This window comes from Nyctereutes procyonoides, unplaced genomic scaffold, assembly GCF_905146905.1.
Source record: "Nyctereutes procyonoides isolate TBG_1078 unplaced genomic scaffold, NYPRO_anot_genome, whole genome shotgun sequence".
Classification (NCBI taxonomy): Eukaryota; Metazoa; Chordata; class Mammalia; order Carnivora; family Canidae; genus Nyctereutes; species Nyctereutes procyonoides.
Genome location: NW_026575125.1, coordinates 104,359,814 through 104,379,566, shown reverse-complemented (window position 1 = coordinate 104,379,566; position 19,753 = coordinate 104,359,814). Strand labels below are relative to the sequence as shown.

At 44.0% G+C, this 19,753-nt stretch overlaps 1 protein-coding gene across 1 annotated transcript in view; it reads right to left on the bottom strand.

Annotated features, from left to right (window-relative positions):
• Window positions 1-19,491, bottom strand: part of FHL1 (four and a half LIM domains 1) — a 63,100-nt gene extending 43,609 nt beyond the window's left edge. Inside the window, exon 1 of the mRNA XM_055338546.1 lies at window positions 19,356-19,491. The gene's annotated coding sequence lies outside the window, so the exon portion shown is untranslated. The remainder of the gene's footprint in view (window positions 1-19,355) is intronic.
• Window positions 19,492-19,753: the final 262 nt, after the last annotated feature.

Genomic DNA, 19,753 nt, shown 5'->3' with positions numbered 1-19,753 from the left:
ACATACTCTGGAAGATCATTTATTTATTCCACGTGTTTCTTTTTTTAATTTTATTTATTTATTCATGAGAGACACAGAGAGAGAGAGAGGAAGAGAGAGAGAGAGAGACAGAGGGAGAAGCAGGCTCCTTGCAGGCAGCCTGACGTGGGACTCGATCCCAGGTCTCCAGGATCAGGCCCTGGGCTGAAGGTGACACTAAACCGCTGAGCCACCCAGGCTGCCTACCACACAAGTTTCTAATCTTAATTTTATATGATACAATCATAATATTCTTCAGAATTTTTTTGAAAAAATCTGATTCTGAAGATCATTCCATATTGGCATATACAGAGCTCCCTTATTTTTTTTAGCTCCCTCATTTTTAAATGGCTGCTTGATAGTCCATTTTATGGGAGTACTATTGTAACTTTATTTTAAAAAATTTTTTAATTTTTTTAACTAGGTCTCGTTTTTTAGGGGGGGGAGAGAGAGAGAATATGCATGAGTGAGTTGGGGGGGGCAGAGGGAGAGGGAGAGGGAGAGAATCCCAAGCAGGCACCATGCTATGGGGCTCGATCTTACAACACCGAGATCATGACCTGAGCCCAAATCAAGAGTCAGACACTTGGTCAACTGAGACACCCAGGTGCCCTACTTTATTTCGATTTTTATTATTTTTATTTTGAGTATGGTTGACACACAATGTTACATTAGCTTCAGGCATACAACATAGTGATTCAACAAGTCTATATGTTAGGCTGGGCTCACCATTATTCTCCACAATTTGGAAACAGAAAGCTTGGATCCTTATTCAATTCCAGAAAAGAAAGGCTATATTTTTAAAAGATATCTACCAGATATAGTACACATTTAAAGTTGTGATCACTCTAGATTTTTCCTAGATTTTTATAGTTCCTTCAGAAAACTAAACAGTGTACAGCTTTACCAAAGGTAAAATGAAAAGTCATTTTTAAACCTTGCACGTAATATATGTAACACTTTAAAATATTGAATTTGCTTTTATAGGTTCCCAAACTAAGAAAATGTGCCTTTCCTTCCAGATACTGTATAACCTATAAACTAACAAAAGATGGAAAGGTGTGCAGAGCCCCCACCATGCCCCAAATAAACACGAAGAAGCTCTTTCCATGGGCTATTGCTGGATGCAAATTTAAAGAAGTTTTTGGTCATAAAGGAGGGGATATTAAATAAAAATATATTGTCTTATTTTTTAAAAGATTTTAAAATTTTATTTGAGAGAGAGAGACAGAACACAAGCTGGAAAGAGAGGCACAGGCAGAGGGAGAAGCAGACTCCTCACCAAGCAGGGAGCCCAAACACGGGGCTCAATCCCAGGACCTCGGGATCATGACCTGAGCCAAAGGCAGATGCGATGCTTAATCGACTCAGCCACCCAGGTGCCCTTTATTTTTTTACTGGGATAGCAAAACATTAAGAAAACTTCTACAACAAAAACAAAAATAAACAAGGGGACTACATCATACTAAAATCCTTGAGTGCAGCAAAGGAGACCATCAACGAAATGAAAAGGCAGCCTACTGAATGGGAGAAAATATGTACAAATCATATATCTGATGAGATCCAATACAGAAAGTACACTTATGGCTCCAGGGCCAAAACCAAACAATCCAGTAAAAAGACGGGCAGAGGATCTCAAGAGACATTTTTCCAAAGAGGACATCCAAATCCTGGCCAACAGGTACATGGAAAGATGTTCAACACCATTCATCATCAGGGAAATGTGACTCCAAACCACAGTGAGCTTTCACCCACAGCAGGCAGAATGGCCATTAGGAACAAGGCATGCAAAAACAAGTGCTGGTGGGGGTGCGGAGAAAAGGGGGCCCTTGTGCGTTATGGAGAAAAGGGGGCCCTTGTGCGTTATGGATAGGAATGAAAACTGGTACAGCCACTGTGGGATATGTTTGAGGTGCCTCAATACATTAAAAATGGAACTATCATCTAATCCAGCTATTCCATTTCTGGGTATTTATCCAAAGAAAACAAAAACACTACCTTGAAAAGATATCTGCGCCCCCACATTTATTGCAGCATTATCCACAACAGCCAAGACATGGAAACAACATAGGTATCCATTGATGGATGAACAGATAAAGACGATGTGGTGTGGTGCATCATAGAATATTATTATTATTACACAGCCATTCAAAAGAATAGAATCCTGCCACTTGCAATGACAGCATTATGCTGAGAGCACTAAGTCAGAGAAAGACAGTACCACATATAATGTGTGGAATCTTAAAAAAAAAAAGTTCGGGCACCTGGGGGGTGGCTCAGCTGGCTCAGGTCATGATCTCAGAGTCCTTGGATCCAGCCCCGCATCAGGATCCCTGCTTAGTGGGGAGCCTGCTTCTCCCTCTCCCTCTGCTGCTCCCTGTGCTTGCGATCTCTTTCTCTCTCAAATAAATTAATAAAAATCTTTAAAAAAAGAATACTAAAGAATAAACAAGCCATCAATAACAGAGTAGGGGGGCTCTAAACCTATCAGGCATCAGGAAGAAATGGGAACAATGCAAAACAAAACAAGTCAAATGGTGAAATCCAGCAAGAAAAATGGAGTGGCAAATATTTGCTAAAGTCAAAAGGTAAAACCAAATTCTTGTCCTTTGCCCTAATGTTCAATGGTATTTTTGTTTTGTTTTAAAAATATGAAGATTGATGTCCTTTCAGTGACTAGTACAACAGCACCCAAATAAAACAAATGATAAAATAAAAACTCACTTAATTGACTGATAGGCTCGAGTTAGTCACTGCCAAGTTTAAAACTTTCCCACAACTCCAAGCATTCTTTCGTTAAGAAACAGGATTGTTGGGATCCCTGGGTGGCGCAGCGGTTTGGTGCCTGCCTTTGGCCCAGGGCGCGATCCTGGAGACCCAGGATCGAATCCCACATCGGGCTCCTGGTGCATGGAGCCTGCTTCTCCCTCTGCCTATGTCTCTGCGCCTCTCTCTCTCTCTCTCTCTCTCTCTCTGTGACTATCATAAATAAATAAAAATTAAAAAAAATTAAAAAAAAAAAGAAACAGGATTGTTTAAAAAAAAAGAAAAAAAAAGAAACAGGATTGTTTCCTCTGCCATGATGACTGTGGGTAGCTTTCTGGGTAACTACAGTTCTGCATTCTTACATAACTCACTGGGGAATACCAGCTCCCTAAATCAAAGCAATGATGGACTAAAGATGAGCCCAGATCCACAGAATGTGACAATTCTGATAGAAGCAACTAGAGAGAGCTGGCTGTCTCAGAAGTTTGAGAGGAAGTACTGAGCTAAAGGCTTACTAATACCACCCTCACTCCTACAAACCATCACCCAATCATGTCTATTTGTCCTGCAAAAGAGTCTCCAGACCTTTTCCTTATAAGCTCATTTCTGCAACCCCAATTTGGCCCATTTTCACTTCACATCTACACTACTTCATCAGACATGCCCCCTTCTTCATAGAGCTGCCAGAATTATTTTTCAAATGTACCACCTTGAATGCATCACTCCCTTTACCCTACACCTTCCTCCAATTTAATCTAAAGGCCAAATTTCTAGCCTGAAATTCAAGGCCTTCCCATCAGACCCACTTTTCACCTTCCCCCATTCTCAACTCTGGCTTTGGCAGACTCCTAGCCTCTGACATCTGTCTCCACTGGAGAAGTACAGGTCCTTTGGCTCATGCCATCCTCCTCTTAAACCAGAGATTCTAATTCTGGCTGCACCTGCAGAGCCACTAGTGATGTCTGGGTGCCCCCCCCAACTGAATTCCCTCTGATGAATCTAATATGTGCAAGCAAATTTGAATACCCACTACCCCAAATTTCCATAGCCCATAACTGTGCAATAAGTTTAGGGTGCAACCAAGAGTCTCGGGGAGGGGTGGTGAGAGCTGTTAAAATACAAAGTGTTGGGCCCCAACCCCTGTGTTTCTGATGCACTAGGTCTGGGGTGAGCCCATGAATCTGTATTTCTAACAAGCTCCCAAGTGATGCTGATGCTGCCAGTCCAAAAACCCCACCTGGAGGAATCGTGGTCAGTAGTTAAAATTAGTATGATGATATAGTACAGATATGTAGTGTCTACATATCACATGCACACTACATTTGGAAAAGGAGAATGTACCACCTTCTGGAATCTCTTCCATGAATGGCAGACTTGGGCTAAGAGTCAAGACTCCTGACTCTGTCTTCCTCCCTCCCTCACTGGGTTCAATGCTCTCCACCACAGTCTTCCTGTGTCTCCAACAGCTTTTCCAATTAGAATAGAAGTTCTGTGCTTGAGAGATCACTTCTGTTTTTAATAACTCCCAACAGCAACTAGCAGGCTTAGCAAAGTGCCCTGCACATAGAGTAAGCCCTCAGCAAGCATCTGCTGATCTCATTTCATGAAGTTCTTTGGCTCCTACTTTCTTTTTTATTTATTTATTTATTCATGAGAGAGACACAGAGAAAGGCAGAGACACAGGCAGAGGGAGAAGCAGGCTCTGTGCAGGGAGTCCAATGAGGGACTTGATCCCATGATCCCGGAATCATGACCTGAGCCGAAGGCAGATGCTCAACCACTGAGCCACCCAGGCGCCCTGGCTCCTACTTTCTAAGCTGTGTTTGGCCGTTCGGGCACGGTTCCCTCACATGTGGGCAACCGGGCAGCCCTGCTCCAAGCAGCAGGCCACAGAGTCACTCCTTCCCGGCAGCATGCCCTCTGCTGGAACCCACTACAAGCACAAGCGTGAATGCACCAAAGAAAATTACGGGGGCTGTGAAAAGTGGAAGGAATGGTCACTTCATAAGGGAACCCAATTCAACTTTCAAAGTGGAGGTAAAAAAATGTTTATACGATACCCCTGGGCTCCACTGCCCACCTCACAACCCAGGGCGGCAGTGAAGACCCAGCAGTCAGGGAAGTCTCAAGTCCATTGCTCTGGTAGTGTGAACACCTGCGCCAACAGACCCCCAAGGTTTTTGTGCTGAGGTCCTCCTTTTTCCATAACAGAAAATCCACAAGTAACTGAATGACAGGGAGAGAGGAGACGGGGGGGGGGGGGAGAAGATGAGGGGCCAAAGGGCCTTCCAGCTCTTTCCCCACAGCTCAAGTGGGAGGAACAAGGCTATCGGAGGCCTGGGGACTCACCAAGCCTGTCTCTACCTATGACGCAAATACACTGCAACGTGGTTGGATGGTTTTTTTTTTTTTTTTTTTTTACCATGTCTACGATGGACAGGAATTTCTGTACGGTCAGGTCAGCGGCAGAACATGGTATCAATGGTGATGGTGACCACAAGGCATGCGTGGGCTGTGCGTTCATTTGGTCCACCACTGGCAGAGACTAACCTGTGATCGTGCACTGGAATCCCCAAGGCTTGCCGTGGACTGGACTCAGGGGAGAGCTTATTTCTGTGCCCCCCCCACCTTGTCTAAAATCTGCCTCTCCTCACAGAGGCAGGAGCACAGGTATGGTCAATCAGTGAAACCATGTAGTAACATCAAGAAAATATATATATAAGTTTATCTAATAACAGGTGTAATGATGAGTATATGTAACAGATCCATACATAAAAATTACTTTATTATTTATTTTTTTATTGGAGTTCAATTTGCCAACATATAGCATAACACCCAGTGCTCATCCTGCCAAGTGCCCCCCCTCAGTGCCCATCACCCAGTCACCCCAACACCCCCACCTACCTCCCTTTCCACTAATCCTTGCTGGTTTCCCAGAGTTAGGGGTCTCTCATGTTTTGTCTGCCTTTCTGATATTTCCCACTCATTTTCTCTCCTTTCCCTTTATTCCCTTTCATTAATTAATTTATTTTTTATTGGAGTTCAATTTGCCAACATATAGCATAACATCTTGATGTAGTAACATCAAGAAAATATATTTTTAGTTTATCTAATAACAGGTGTAATGATGAGTATATGTAACAGATCCATACATAAAAATTACTTTATTATTTATTTTTTATTGGAGTTCAATTTGCCAACATATAGCATAACACCCAGTGCTCATCCCATCAAGTGCCCCCCTCAGTGCCTGTCACCCAGTCACCCCCACCTCCCACTCACCTACCTTTCTACCACCCCTTGTTCATTTCCCAGAGTTAGGAGTCTCTCATGTTCTGTCTCCCTTTCTGATATTTCCCACTCATTTTTTCTCCTTTCCCCTTTATTCCTTTTCACTATTTTTTATATTCCACAAATGAATGAGACCATATAATGTTTGTCCTTCTCCAATTGACTCATTTCACTCAGCATAATACCCTCCAGTTCCATCTACGTTGAAGCAAATGGTGGGTATTTGTCGTTTCTAATGGCTGAGGAATATTCCATTGTATACATAAACCACATCTTCCTTATCCATTCATCTTTCGATGGACACCGAGGCTCCTTCCACAGTTTGGCTATTGTGGACATTGCTGCTATAAACACTGGGGTGCAGGTGTTCTGGTGTTTCACTCCATCTGTATCTTTGGGGTAAATTCCCAGCAGTGCAATTGCTGGGTCATAGGGCAGATCTATTTTTAAGTCTTTGAGGAACCTCCACACAGTTTTCCAGAGTGGCTGCACCAGTTCACATTCCCACCAACAGTGCAGGAGGGTTCCCCTTTCTCCACATCCTCTCCAACATTTGTTGTTTCCTGCCTTGGTAATGTTCCCCATTCTCACTGGTGTGAGGTGGTATCTCATTGTGGTTTTGATTTGTATTTCCCTGATGACAAGTGATGCGGAGCATTCTCTCATGGGCTTGTTGGCCATGTCTATGTCTTCCTCTGTGAGATTTCTCTTCATGTCTTTTGCCCATTTCATGATTGGATTGTTTGTTTCTTTGGTGTTGAGTTTAATAAGTTCTTTATAGATCTTGGAAACTAGCCCTTTATCTGATACGTCATTTGCAAATGTCTTCTCCCATTCTGTAGGTTGTCTTTTAGTTTTGTTGACTGTATCCTTTGCTGTGCAAAAGCTTCTTATCTTGATGAAGTCCCAATAGTTCATTTTTGCTTTTGTTTCTCTTACCTTCATGGATGTATCTTGCAAGAAGTTGCTATGGCCAAGTTCAAAAAGGGTGTTGCCTTTGTTCTCCTCTAGGATTTTGATGGACTCTTGTCTCACATTTAGATCTTTCATCCATTTTGAGTTTATCTTTGTGTATGGTGTAAGAGAGTGGTCTAGTTTCATTCTTTTGCATGTGGATGTCCAATTTTCCCAGCACCATTTATTGAAGAGACTGTCCTTTTTCCAGCGGATAGTCTTTCCTGCTTTGTCAAATATTAGTTGACCATAAAGTTGAGGGTCCACTTCTGGATTCTCTATTCTGTTCCATGGATCTATGTGTCTGTTTTTGTGCCAGTACCACACTGTCTTGATGACCACAGCTTTGTAGTACAACCTGAAATCTGGCATTGTGATGCCCCCAGCTATGGTTTTCTTAAAAAAAAATTACTTCTGATATATAAAATAAATAGGCTTTAAATAGGTGAGCTCTATAACCAACCATCTCCTTTATTCACATTTTTTTCAAGTAACTCTGGAGCTCTGGAGCTTTTCACTCTGAGTCTAACCATAGACCCAATGGGACACATTCTATGAGCAACCGTATCCCAAATGGGATACATTCTATTGATAATAGATGTGGTTGGTAACCACATCCCTAAGGTATCCATTCCTTGGGTGGTCACCTTCATTTGTGTTCTAATCCTTGATGTCTTATCAGTTGTTTCTCTTCTAATCTACCTCAGTCTCAGACGAGATCGGGCGCGTTCAGGGTGGTATGGCCGTAGACTCTACCTCAGTCTCAATACCCCTTTCATAACCCGTTCCCTGACCTCTGCTTACTACCACCTGCCATAACATGTTCTGTGGGTTTTTGTTTTTCAGTAAACTCTATCCCCAACACAGGGCTCGAACTCATGACCCTGAGAGCAAGAGTCACATGCTCCACCAACTGAGCTGGCTTAGGTACCCTTAGAATGTTCTGTTTTTATAGCCAACTCAAGAATGCAACACATACTTGCAGTTGCTCATAATAAGCACCCAGTTTCAATATACAGAAACCAATTATAAGACTTTAAAAACTGTAACCTTTTCAGCTGGGTTTCCTAGAGAGCTGGCCAAAATGAATAACTGCATGGAGGTTCTGGTGTTAGGTCTATGTTATTACAAGCCATGTGATAGCCTTTGGCCCAAAGCAATCAAACTCTGACCTGGATATTGGCTCAGAGTTGGCATGAGCTCACCAATTGTCACTGTTGCTAGTGACACCATAAATACAATGGTCAAAGAAGGGATCATTGGGTTGTAGGGCAGGGAATTTAAGTCTGGGACCCCACTCCACTGCAAAGATGGCATGATGTCCCAATGGTGGCAAATAAAGCAAGCCCCAACCCAATAACCAGCCAGTGGTTAGTAGAACCTTCCGCTTTTTGGGGGGTGGGGGCAGGATACTAATTACATCATTCCAGGAGAAGCACTTCCCTTATGTTACTAGCGCTGAAAAACAAACACTGTACCTCTACCTGCAAGTTAACAGTAAAAAGTGGCTGATATATTCTTCTTTTATATATTCTTTATATTTCTGAATTCTAAAGGATTTTTAAATAGATTTTTGGGGCAGTGTTAGGTTTGCAGAGAAATTGAGCAGAAAGTAACAGTTTCCATATACCTCCTTAACACCCCCCTCCCGATTTCCTCTGTTAACATTTTGTATTACCATAGTAAGTTTGTTAAAACTGATAAGCCAATATTCACTACTGTTCCTGAAAGTCCATAGTTTCCATTAGTGTGGTGCATTTGACAAGATGTTGACAAATGTTGAACCCTTCACAGTACATGCTGAGAAGTCAGGAAGTACCTACCTACCTTAGCTCAAGACGATTGTAATTGCTTTAGCTTTGTAAAAGGAAGTTTCTTAGGATCATAATACCAATCATTCATTTCTTTTTAATGATTTCATGGTTTCAGAGCCCATCTCTACCATAGCTCATAAACACATCCAAGTCTGGTTATCCGAAAACCCACTGTTCACGACTCTCTAACCTCCAGCCTGGCCCCAAACTTGAAAGGAGGCTGAAGAAATTATTGTACCACAAAGAGAAAAGTAAGAAAAACAGCCTCTGAAATGGTATCTGACATGTTGGAATTAATCAGTCTGTTGAGAAGTCAGTCTGGAGATGTTTATAAAAACAGCTTTGTTATGAGCAGTGTAAGAGCAGTAGCATCAGGAGACGGGAAAGATGCGGAAGAAGAAAATGGGGAAAGAAGATGGGGCAGGGCAGACACAGTGGCAGTCGTGAGTGGCAGATGGACACTAGGTGGACAGAGCGATAGCAATGAAGCAGACTGCCAGCTACATGGAAGAACAGTGACGTGTACTCTTTTCGAGGGGGTAAATGATGAAGGGACACAGTGCATCTCAGTACTCTGGTCCTTATATTGCCTAATTATTCTTTCATCTCAATATGTCAATAGGAAAGTAACATTTAGCATATAAAAAGCTTGTTTTGCACTTGAGCATGGAAGGATGGTGCGCCATCCACTCACAGCAAGTGCCCTCTGAAACCCCATTTCTCAAGGCATTTCTTCCTGTATATTGATTATGTACATACCCAAGTTAGAGGTGTAAGTATATAGAGATGCAAAATACTCTCGTTTGTTCATTTTTGCTTTAAGTGTGAAGCAAAATTCAAACCATTTTTATTTGTCCTGTTCTTGGGGGATGTGACAGCTTACTGTAACTATTTCAGAAGAAACAGAGACCACTTTTCTGTTTTTTATCAGAATTGTTTCTTTCTTGGCAGGGATCTAAGTTTACAAAGTGGCTCTCACACAAGAGCAGATCATCTGGAGATGCAGAACTGTTGACAAGGAACTTAGTGTCCCGTTAGCTTCCAGAAGCTATCTCACTGAGGAATTTATCATTGTAGTTATTTGAAACTACAGTTATTTACAGTCTATTTCTTAGAAGTTGTTGAAAAACATTAAATTGTGTTAATTCAAATGTCTTGAGTCCACCACTCTGGCTTAGTGATACAGAAAGTTTGGACTTTGGTCTCTAAGAAACGTAGGGGGGACACCTGTTACTTCCCTTCACCTGGCCACATAAAAGTGCAGATGATTGATTATAGCTAGGCAGACACTGGCAATCAGCTTCACAAACACGAATGATGTGTAAAACCAGATCTGGCAGCAATTTACTGAAAAACCAAACCTCGATGTCTTCCTAATAAATCACAGCTTTCAAATTTGACAGGAGTCAAGCAGCCTTAGCTACACTCTCAAACTGAAAGTGAACAAGTCTTAATTAATCAAATATAGAAATTTAGTTTTGTACCATCCTCATCAAAATCATCTCAGTAATAAAACTTGTGTATTCCCAGCTATCATTTTCTTAGTACTGAAAATTCAATTTAAACCCTTGCGGGTATCACAAATTCTTGTGATTACAGTGTGTATGGAATGTTTTCTGTCTTGGAATATATACATAAGACTCAGAGAGTTTTTATGTGGGTAAATAAATTATGAATTCGACAAGCACCAAAGTGCTGACAACAAAGACTTATTCTGATTGTTCTTTTTGCTAGGTTTCACCGCATTGAGAAACCAGTACACATGTATCTTTCTGTGCATTTTATATCTACAGCAATTCGAAGATGAAGTGCAAGCAAATCTCAGGGCCTTGAATACAGAGGAAAACCCATTTTCAGAAGAGAAATATGGTGTCCTCCAGGAAGCTGGGAAGAGCTGCTTGCTCAGTGACAATGCACACACTCATTAGCAGGCAATAATGAGGAACAGCCACAAAAAAACTACTTAACACACCCCTAGGCAAGGGTACAATTTTCTCATTTGTTCAAATGGTAAGCCCTTGGCAGTGAGTATCCAATCCATATTCATTATCTCACGTAGCTCTAAGCTTTGCTGGGGCCCTGGCTGTGAAGAAGGGAGGATGTCCTGCTTGCTGGTTTGTGTGTATATGCAGCCCTCGGAACCTCTGCGCATCGCAGGTGGAATTCTAGTTGACCAGTGACTCTGCTCTATCAAGTGACACCAGCTCTCCTTACCCGACACTTACTCTGGGGAGCAGCTTCCCAGCCTGGCCCATGGCAGGCAGAAAAGACCTGGCCCGCCCGGGGTGGGGCAACTTTAATACTGGCAAGTGGGGTCAGGGGAAGACCCAGCAGTGGATGAATGGGACGAGGTGACTATACAGAGGGCCCAGCAAAGGGCAAGGGGGCAGTCAGCTGGACAGCAAAGAGAGTAACCCCAAGAGTGAAAGACATGCAAACAAAGGAGACACACACAGAGAGAGAAAGAGAGAGACTGAGAGCGAGCGAGCTAACAGGAAGAAACGAAGAAGGGCAGGGGAAGAAAGAGAGGAAAGACAGGGAAGCTTGGGGAGGTATTAGCACCGGATTACAAGAGGACTCTGTGTACCTGTTTTAAGGATCCCATACTGCCAGCATTTGCTATAATTTGCTAACTTCCTACTTAAATCTGGAAGCACATGGAATCTTTAAAATGTTTTTCCCATGATTTTAACAGAGACATTCCATTTTATAAAGGAAAAAATACTTGCATGCAACAATTGCTGTGGTCTTCCAAACTACCACGTGGAAAAACTCTTATAAAGTCATTTTTCATTTCTGCAACTATAGGCAGATCTGATGTGCCTTAGTACTTGCTACTTGCCCCATAAGCCAGGGGAAATTAAACTGAGGTCTAGATGCACAGGAGCGGTTCCTGCCACTAACACTCAATTTCAATCAAGCAAACAAGAGGACAAATTCCTGTAATGCTCCCAGCTGTTTTTTTTTTTTTTGGTAAAGTCTTTGCTGTTGTATTTTTTCCAGTTCTCTCTATTACCAGTGTGGGGCTTGAACTCACAACCCCGAGATCAAGAGCCGCAGGCTCTACTGACTGAGCCAGCTAGGCACCCTTGCTCCCAACTGTTTTGACCATTTTCTGGAATTAGGAAATACCTGGCCTTTTTGGTATCCTTTAGTATAGTCAATATACTCCCACCATAAAAGTCCGTTCTTTTGAGGGACAGGCCAACAAAAAGTTTGTGACTGTGAAGAGTTTTTAAATAAAAACTTATCTATGTACAGAGAACTTAAAACATCAAACTGGAACTCCAACGTTAACACGTTATATCACCTAGGAGCAGATGCTCGACCTCTTTGAGCCTCAGTTTTCTTGTCCATAAAATGAGGGGGAGTGGGTCCTGCCAGCCCTTTCTGGCATGGGAATTCTATTACTCAATTTGGAGGGGGAGAAATTTTTTAAATTTATTTTTTATTGGTGTTCAATTTGCCAACATATAGAATAACACCCAGTGCTCATCCCATCAAGTGCCCCCCTCAGTGTCCGTCACCCAGTCACCCCCCCTCCCTGCCCACTTCCCGTTCTACCACCCCTTGTTTGTTTCCCAGAGTTAGGAGTCTCTCATGTTCTGTCTCTCTTTCTGATATTTCTCACTCATTTTTTCTCCTTTCCCCTTTATTCTCTTCCACTATTTTTTATATTCTGGAGGGGGAGAAATTTTAAGGAGCTTATGTGATAGTTCTCCAACTCCCTGGCACTCTTTCCATTTCACTCCTTAGGACCATGACTTCTCTCTACCGATGCAATAGTAACTCAGAAAATTTTTCTGTTAAGTTTTTAAAATAATAGCTTAGGCTACATTTATAAGTTGGAGATCTTGCAGCAAACTCGAACTCACCACTGTATTTAAAAAAGAAATATAAAACACTGTCACTAATTTCTGGATGGTGGGTTATAACTGACTTTTCTATTCTTCTTGAGGCTTTTCTGTATTTCCCTACATTGAAAAAGTACCACTACTGCCATTAAAAAATTGGATTTTTGAAAGGATTAGCGCATTCTTCCAAGTTTTATCAGATCTCTCAAGTCTACTCTAAAATGATGGGGGGGGGGGATCCCTGGGTGGCGCAGCAGTTTAACGCCTGCCTTTGGCCCAGGGCGCAATCCTGGAGACCCGGGATTGAATCCCATGTCGGGCTCCCGGTGCATGGAGCCTGCTTCTCCCTCTGGCTGTGTCTCTGCCTCTCTCTCTCTCTCTCTCTCTCTGTGTGACTATCATAAAAAAAAATTTAAAAATGATGGGGGGGTTTTTACAAAATCCAAATCACAATGCGTGCCCATACCCAGTGGCTGATCATCCCAGTAGTTGCTGGCTATAGTCCAGTCATGACATTATTATTATGATCAGAATCTATGGCTCTCAGACCTATGTGGAAATCAAAACATACATTTTATCTAAATAACATTTCTTTTTTCCCCCCAGCATCCTGGCCCTTGAGAATCATGGTTAAAATTCCTTTACAATTTAAAGTAAATGAAATGAAACATGAAGTCCTCCTCCTACCCACAGGGGGAAAAAAAAAACTGCTTGCCAGACAGAATATGATTGCTATCGGGCTGTTTTTTATTTTTCCTCTTGTTATGCTTGAAATCACAACACATCAAAAGTTAAAATAAATATTTAGCTGTCAAAACAAAACACACACCCCCATATGGAAAACACAAGTATGAATTTGATGACGTTAATTATAAAAACAACTTCCACAGCAAAAACAAATATTTAAATTGTTTAAAAAGATGACAAAACCAAACGCCGTCATTACTAAATTCTATACAATAGTCCTAGGAAAGGTAGAAGGTGAGCTGTAGAAAGAATATAAACAGGGACACCTGGGTGGCTCAGCTGTTGAGCAGCTGTCTTTGGCTCAGGGCATGATCCCAGTCCCGGGATCAAGTCCCACATGGGGCTCCCTGCAAGGAGCCTGCTTCTCCCTCTGCCTATGTCTCTGCCTCTCTGTGTCTGTCATAAATAAAATAAATAAAATATTTAAAAAAGAAAGAATATAAATACAATTAGGTTACTTCCAGTTTCATGGTTTTCAAAACAGCATTTGAAAAATTCAAGTAACGGACACCTGAGTGGCTCAGGGGTTGAGCGTCTGCCTTCGGCTCAGGTTGTGATCCTGGAGTCCCGGGATTGAGTCCCACATCGGGCTCCCCACAGGGAGCCTGCTTCCCCCTCTGCCTGTGTCTCTGCCTCTCTCTTTCTGTGTCTCTCATGAATAAATAAATAAAATATTTTTTAAAAGGAAAAAAAGAAAAAGAAAAATTCAAGTAAGATAGCAAATGAAGGTCTCCAAAAGGACAATTATAGGCTTAGTTCGGGTAGATCCTGAGAACAAATTCCCTGTACTTAAATCTCATCAGTGGAGGAAAGTACAGTGATTCACCTCCCTACTCTCTACCTGAATATAATCAAGCATCTGCGACACACTACCTCTGAAATCTCTTTATCCAGGACCAGTTACTACTCACCTTTCCACAGCATGCACAACTCACCCCCTTCACCAATCCCAAGATAGAGAAAGCTGCAAGGCACAGTGGCTTAGTCATGGGACTTATGTTCAAATCCCAACTCTGCCACTTAACTTGTGCAATCTTAGACAAGTTACTTTGCTAACCTCATCTGTGAAATGTGCATCATTACACTGCAGAGCTGCTGGAGGATTGTATTACACAGCGGGTGTAAGTTCAACTAGTGTATTTTCTAGAACTATAGGCAGGCCTTCAAGTTATGTCAGTTCCCTTTCTCCCCCTACTCCTGGCCACTTACTTCCAAGTTATGATCAAATTTAACATTCATGGTTTTAATTACTCTCAAGCAAATTCAATGGTTATATAGGACATGTAGTAATTTTAACTTTGTCAAGTGACCTTTTGAATGGTGCATGCCACAAGGGAGATGGAACGATGACGTTGTGCTCAAAAAACCATGAACTTCTGAGAGGTAAGATGATCTTAATTTTGATGTCTGCTTGCAACCCTGACCAGCTGTAGGACCTAAAGCAAGTTGCTTTGCCTCTCTGAGCCTGGTTCCTCATTTATAAAGTGAAAAGAATATAGAATGTATAGAAGTGCCAGGCACAGAGCAAGTCCCGTAGATAGCAGCTCTTACTGGTCTTTTAATTATTCAGGTCGATGTACTAGGACCAGTCACTTTTAAGACTGATCGGGTGAGCTCAGCAAACATTCAATGTCACGTCAAGACAGTTACTGCTTTCTACTGTTCCTTTTTTTTAACATTTTTTTTAAATTTTTTATTTATTTATGATAGTCACACACACACACAGAGAGAGAGAGAGAGAGGCAGAGACATAGGCAGATGGAGAAGCAGGCTCCATGCACCGGGAGCCCGACGTGGGATTCGATCCCGGGCCTCCAGGATAGCGCCCCGGGCCAAAGGCAGGCGCTAAACCGCTGCGCCACCCAGGGATCCCTTTTCTACTGTTCCTGAAATGACATTTTACTGCATTGAGTGGAGGGAATTCCATCAACCTCAACACTACTGACATTTTGGGTCAGGTAATTCTATGTTGTGGGGGCTGCCCCGAGTGACCTAGACTGTTGAAACAAAATCCTTGGCCTCTACCTGCTAGACAGCATGCCGCATCCCAATTCATCCCAGCCAAAAATGTCCCCAGACATTGTTCAATGTCCTGTGGCGGGGGGAGGGGGGAACTGCCCCAGTTGAAAACCACTGATCTAGCACTATCCACAAACAGGGCAATGCACAAAAATCTCAGAAGGTAACTCAGCAGGAGGGTGAAGGTTTACTAGAGCCACTATTGAGTATCCTTTACTCTTCTGGGTTCCACCATCCATTATCCGTAATCCAAAGCTGACCACAGAAGAATAATTTAGCTTGGCCTCATTTGCTGTCACAAGATGCTTTTAAGTCACAGGCAGGGACGCTGGCCTGGCTGCTGTCTCACTACCGCACGATGTGATATAAAATGCTGAACTTCAATATCAGGAAGTCTCTTATGTCCTATGTACTTCACACGAAACCTACTCTTTTTTAAAAAGGCCATTAACCTTAAGACCCTTAAGATGACTTATAAATCATGTTTTGACCCAAAACGAAAAAGTAGGTCTTAGTTGGGAAGGTGAGGCACTATTTATACAATGAATATTTCTTTGGCAAGAAATGACTATACTGTGTGCATGGTTGAAGCATGTTTGATGCATATAAAGTGCTATGCTGATGCCCAAAAGACTCTGGACACCTCTTGACTATCCACAACAAATTCACTGTCTGCTTTTTGTTTTAATAACTGTCTCAGAAGGCGGGAACCATTTTTTATCCACTGTGTATCCCTGCACCTAGCACAGAGCCTCCAACACAGCCCGCAACTCGGTAAATGTTTGCTGAATAAGTGAATGGTCATATATTCTGCTTAATTAAGTACTCCATTGACAAAAAAAAAAGAAAGAAAAAGAAAAAAAGAACCTTTCTTCACTCTCGTTCAACAGGAGCTGAAAGAAAAGATCTTTTTAAGAGAAAATAATTATAGTCTACTCCCTTTTACCCCAAATCCAAACAACTGGAAAGTTCAATTAACCAAAAAAATTTTGTAGGCAAAAGTTGGGGAAAGCAGCCAAATAGATAAGGCCTAAAGTTCAAGCAAGCACAAACATTTGTTCAACTCCCAATGTTGCTGGCACTGGAGGGGAAGAAGGGGAGGGGTGTGGGGCAGAAGGGAACCAGGAGGTGGAGAGCAGGAAAACAGGGATCAGCCTCTGAAGGTTGGCTTCCATTCTTTCAACAAACTGTTATTTTTTTTTAATGTCAAAGCTTTAGCGGTGAGGGTCAATTTCTTATGCAAAGGCTCGATTTGCAAATTATTCTTCAAATGGCTATAAGCAAGATCTTTAAGAATACCTAGAAAGATATTTGATAATATTTTTGTGAATTTCTGAGGTTTCTTCATCTTTTCTCCCCCTCTCCAGTCCTGCAGGGCAAACAACGGGTTCTCAAAAAGCTGAGTAAAGACATCCATTTACTCCTTTTGTCTGGAGAAACTGAAGTCTCCACCACCCATCAATAGGTTTCCTTCTGTAAAAGATTTTACCCTTCTTGGTGGCTGGCGTTCTACTCATAAGAGAGAAAACAATCAAACTTAAATTGTATTTTTAAAATGCACTAGTTTTAGACTGTTGCCTGTATATAGAATGTGTTTCACAGTAGTGTTAGAGGTGGTGCATATATAGTGCTTATTTAAACACATTTTTATCAATCTGAGACCAGAATCTCTATTTCCACTTAAAACATTTCCAGTTTTGTATTTCCAGTAAACAAATAATTATTTAACTGGTTCATTCATTTGGTAGATACTAAATTAGCTCCAATGAGCTGGCCATACAAGAGAAATTTTACCAATTTAAATCTTACACACATTTTGTGGAAGTTTCACTCAAAAATATAGACTTGGTTAAACACACACACACACACACACACACACACAAACAACGCTTTCCTTCTCCAAAAATCCAATGGGGAATGGAAGCATAGAATTTCAAAACCCATACATGGTTATAGATCCTATATAGTAGCCTTCCACTACATACTTATTCCGAGGCAGTTTGCACAAATCATGGGCTATCTGACCAATTTCCTGTTGCATAAAGATCATATTTGCTCTTAAAAATGTTAAATAACCATTTTTAAAGACTGAAGGTAAAGGCTAGACTGGAACCTTATGTAACCAAAATGGCAAAGCACATATAGCCTCACCACATTAAAAGCGTATGTCTTTTTAGTATGTATTCTTTTTAAGCAAATATGAGCATGAGTTTCCAAAGGCAAAGCTACCATCCCAGAAGCCCTTGCTTCTTCAGTGTAAAGAACGGGGAGGGTTCTGTTCCTGGAGAAGATAAGCTAGGGAGGGAAAGGCTTTGCAAAATTCCAAGTGACTCCAAGGGACTATTCTGCAAACGTTCACATTTCCAAGGAATAACATCAAATCTACATTAGAACTGTCTTAATCAAGATAACGAAAAAAAATATTCCTACTGCTCTATAAGCTTGCCATTGATTTGATAACCCAGGAAGAATTACAGGCAATTACAAAATGATGGCTCCAATTATGAAAACTGGATCTATTCCAAATTCAAATCAAAGGGGCCTCAGATAATCCCGATGGCATAATTTAAACAAATATAGAGGACTTCCAGCAAAGACATACGTTTATTCTATTTCTACCTCTTCTAGAAGCCAAGCAAAATGCTACCACGACTTATCTCATGCTCTTCAGGAAATTAAAAAAAACAAACCTGGGGTCTCCCTTATAAACCTTGTTCTCTCTTCTTTTCCCAAGGGGTCTCCCTGGCACAGGGTTTTTATTGTAAAGGGCAAACCAAATAAACCTGAGAAACTCGCACGGTCCCCAGTGCAGAAAATAATATAGCACTGAACACGAACCACACACAGTCTTTCCTTGCTCATTTGCAAACCTCTACCTAGTCCTAGACGGCTGAGAAGAGGCCACCAGGAATGGAAGAGAACGAGAAACTTCGAAAGCAGAAACCTCCCTCCCAGAACCTAGAATGGACAGCACCTTGTAGGGATCTCACGCTTTTCGAGACGCAAAGGTCACACCCTGCAGTCTTGAAAATCCACCTTCTAAAGCTCAACCCACGTGACAGAACCTTCCTCTTGCTTCTCTAGCTTCCACGCTGGAGCTGAAATCCCCCACTCTCCCCACCCCCATCCACCAACCCCACCCCCCGAGTCATCCCCTCAGTAGGAAGAAGCGCTGCGGACCCTCCCCGCCCCCCCATAGTCTCTCAACACCCCACCCTCAACTCCTCCAGCCGCCCCCCCAGCATCTCCGTCGAGAAAACCCTAGCGAGCCGCTCACCTCCACAGCCCGTTCGTCCTCACCCCCGTCCTCTGCGTTGTGCCAAGTCCTGAAGGTCCCCCCTCGCTCCCTCCCCAACCCCGCCACCCCGGGGGAGCACGCCCAGGGCCCCCCCCCGCCTCGCCTTCCTCCGAGCCCCCCCCCCCCCCCCCCCCCGGCATCCAGGCTGAGAACATGCCCCACCTTGTCCCGCCCCCCACGGCCCGCCTGCCTCCGTAGGAAAACCACGGGTCGCTTCCCCAACCCACCCCGGGCCCCCGCTCCTCATCGTTCAGCGGAGAAAGCACCGGGAGCCCCCCTGGCACGCCCGCTCCCCCGCCCCCACGCCACTCCCTCCCCAGTCGCTCTCCATCCCCACGCCCGCCACGCCGGTGGCGCCGGCCCAGGGTGGCCGAGGCATGCACCCGAGGGGACCCCGCGGCCCCCCACCCCCGCCGGGAGGCCGAGGCCCGAGGCCGCAGGTACCCGCCGCGGCAGGCGAGGCGGCCGAGGCGGCGGTGGCGGCGGTGGCGGCGGCGGCGGCGGGGCAAGAGGGCGGCCGCTCTCCCGTGCAGCGGGCCGGCGGGCAGGAGGCACACACGCACGCACGCACACGCAGAGAGGAAGCGGGCTTACTGCCTGGCGATGCTCGCCCGCGCAGCTGTCTCAGCGTCGGCCGCTGCCTGCACCGAGGCCGAGGCGCGGCGGCGGCGGCGGCTGCGGACTGAGCCCCCTGGGCCGGGCGCTGGATGTAGGGCGCGGGAGGGGCGCGAGGGGAGGGGCGCACGGGGGAGGCGGGGAGGGGGCGGGCGCGCGCGCGGGGGCGGGGCGCGGCGCGCGCCCGCCCGGGCCCTGCCCGCGGGGGTTGCGGGGCGCGGCGCGCGCGCGGGAGTTTGCCGGGTTCGGGGCGGGGGTGCCACGCACCCCGCGCGGCCACGTGTCCCGCTTCGGGAGCGGCTGGGGTGCAGGCGCGGCGCGGGCGCGCGGGGAAAGGTGGCTGCGGGGAGGCGGAGGCGAGCGCTCCCCTCACCCCG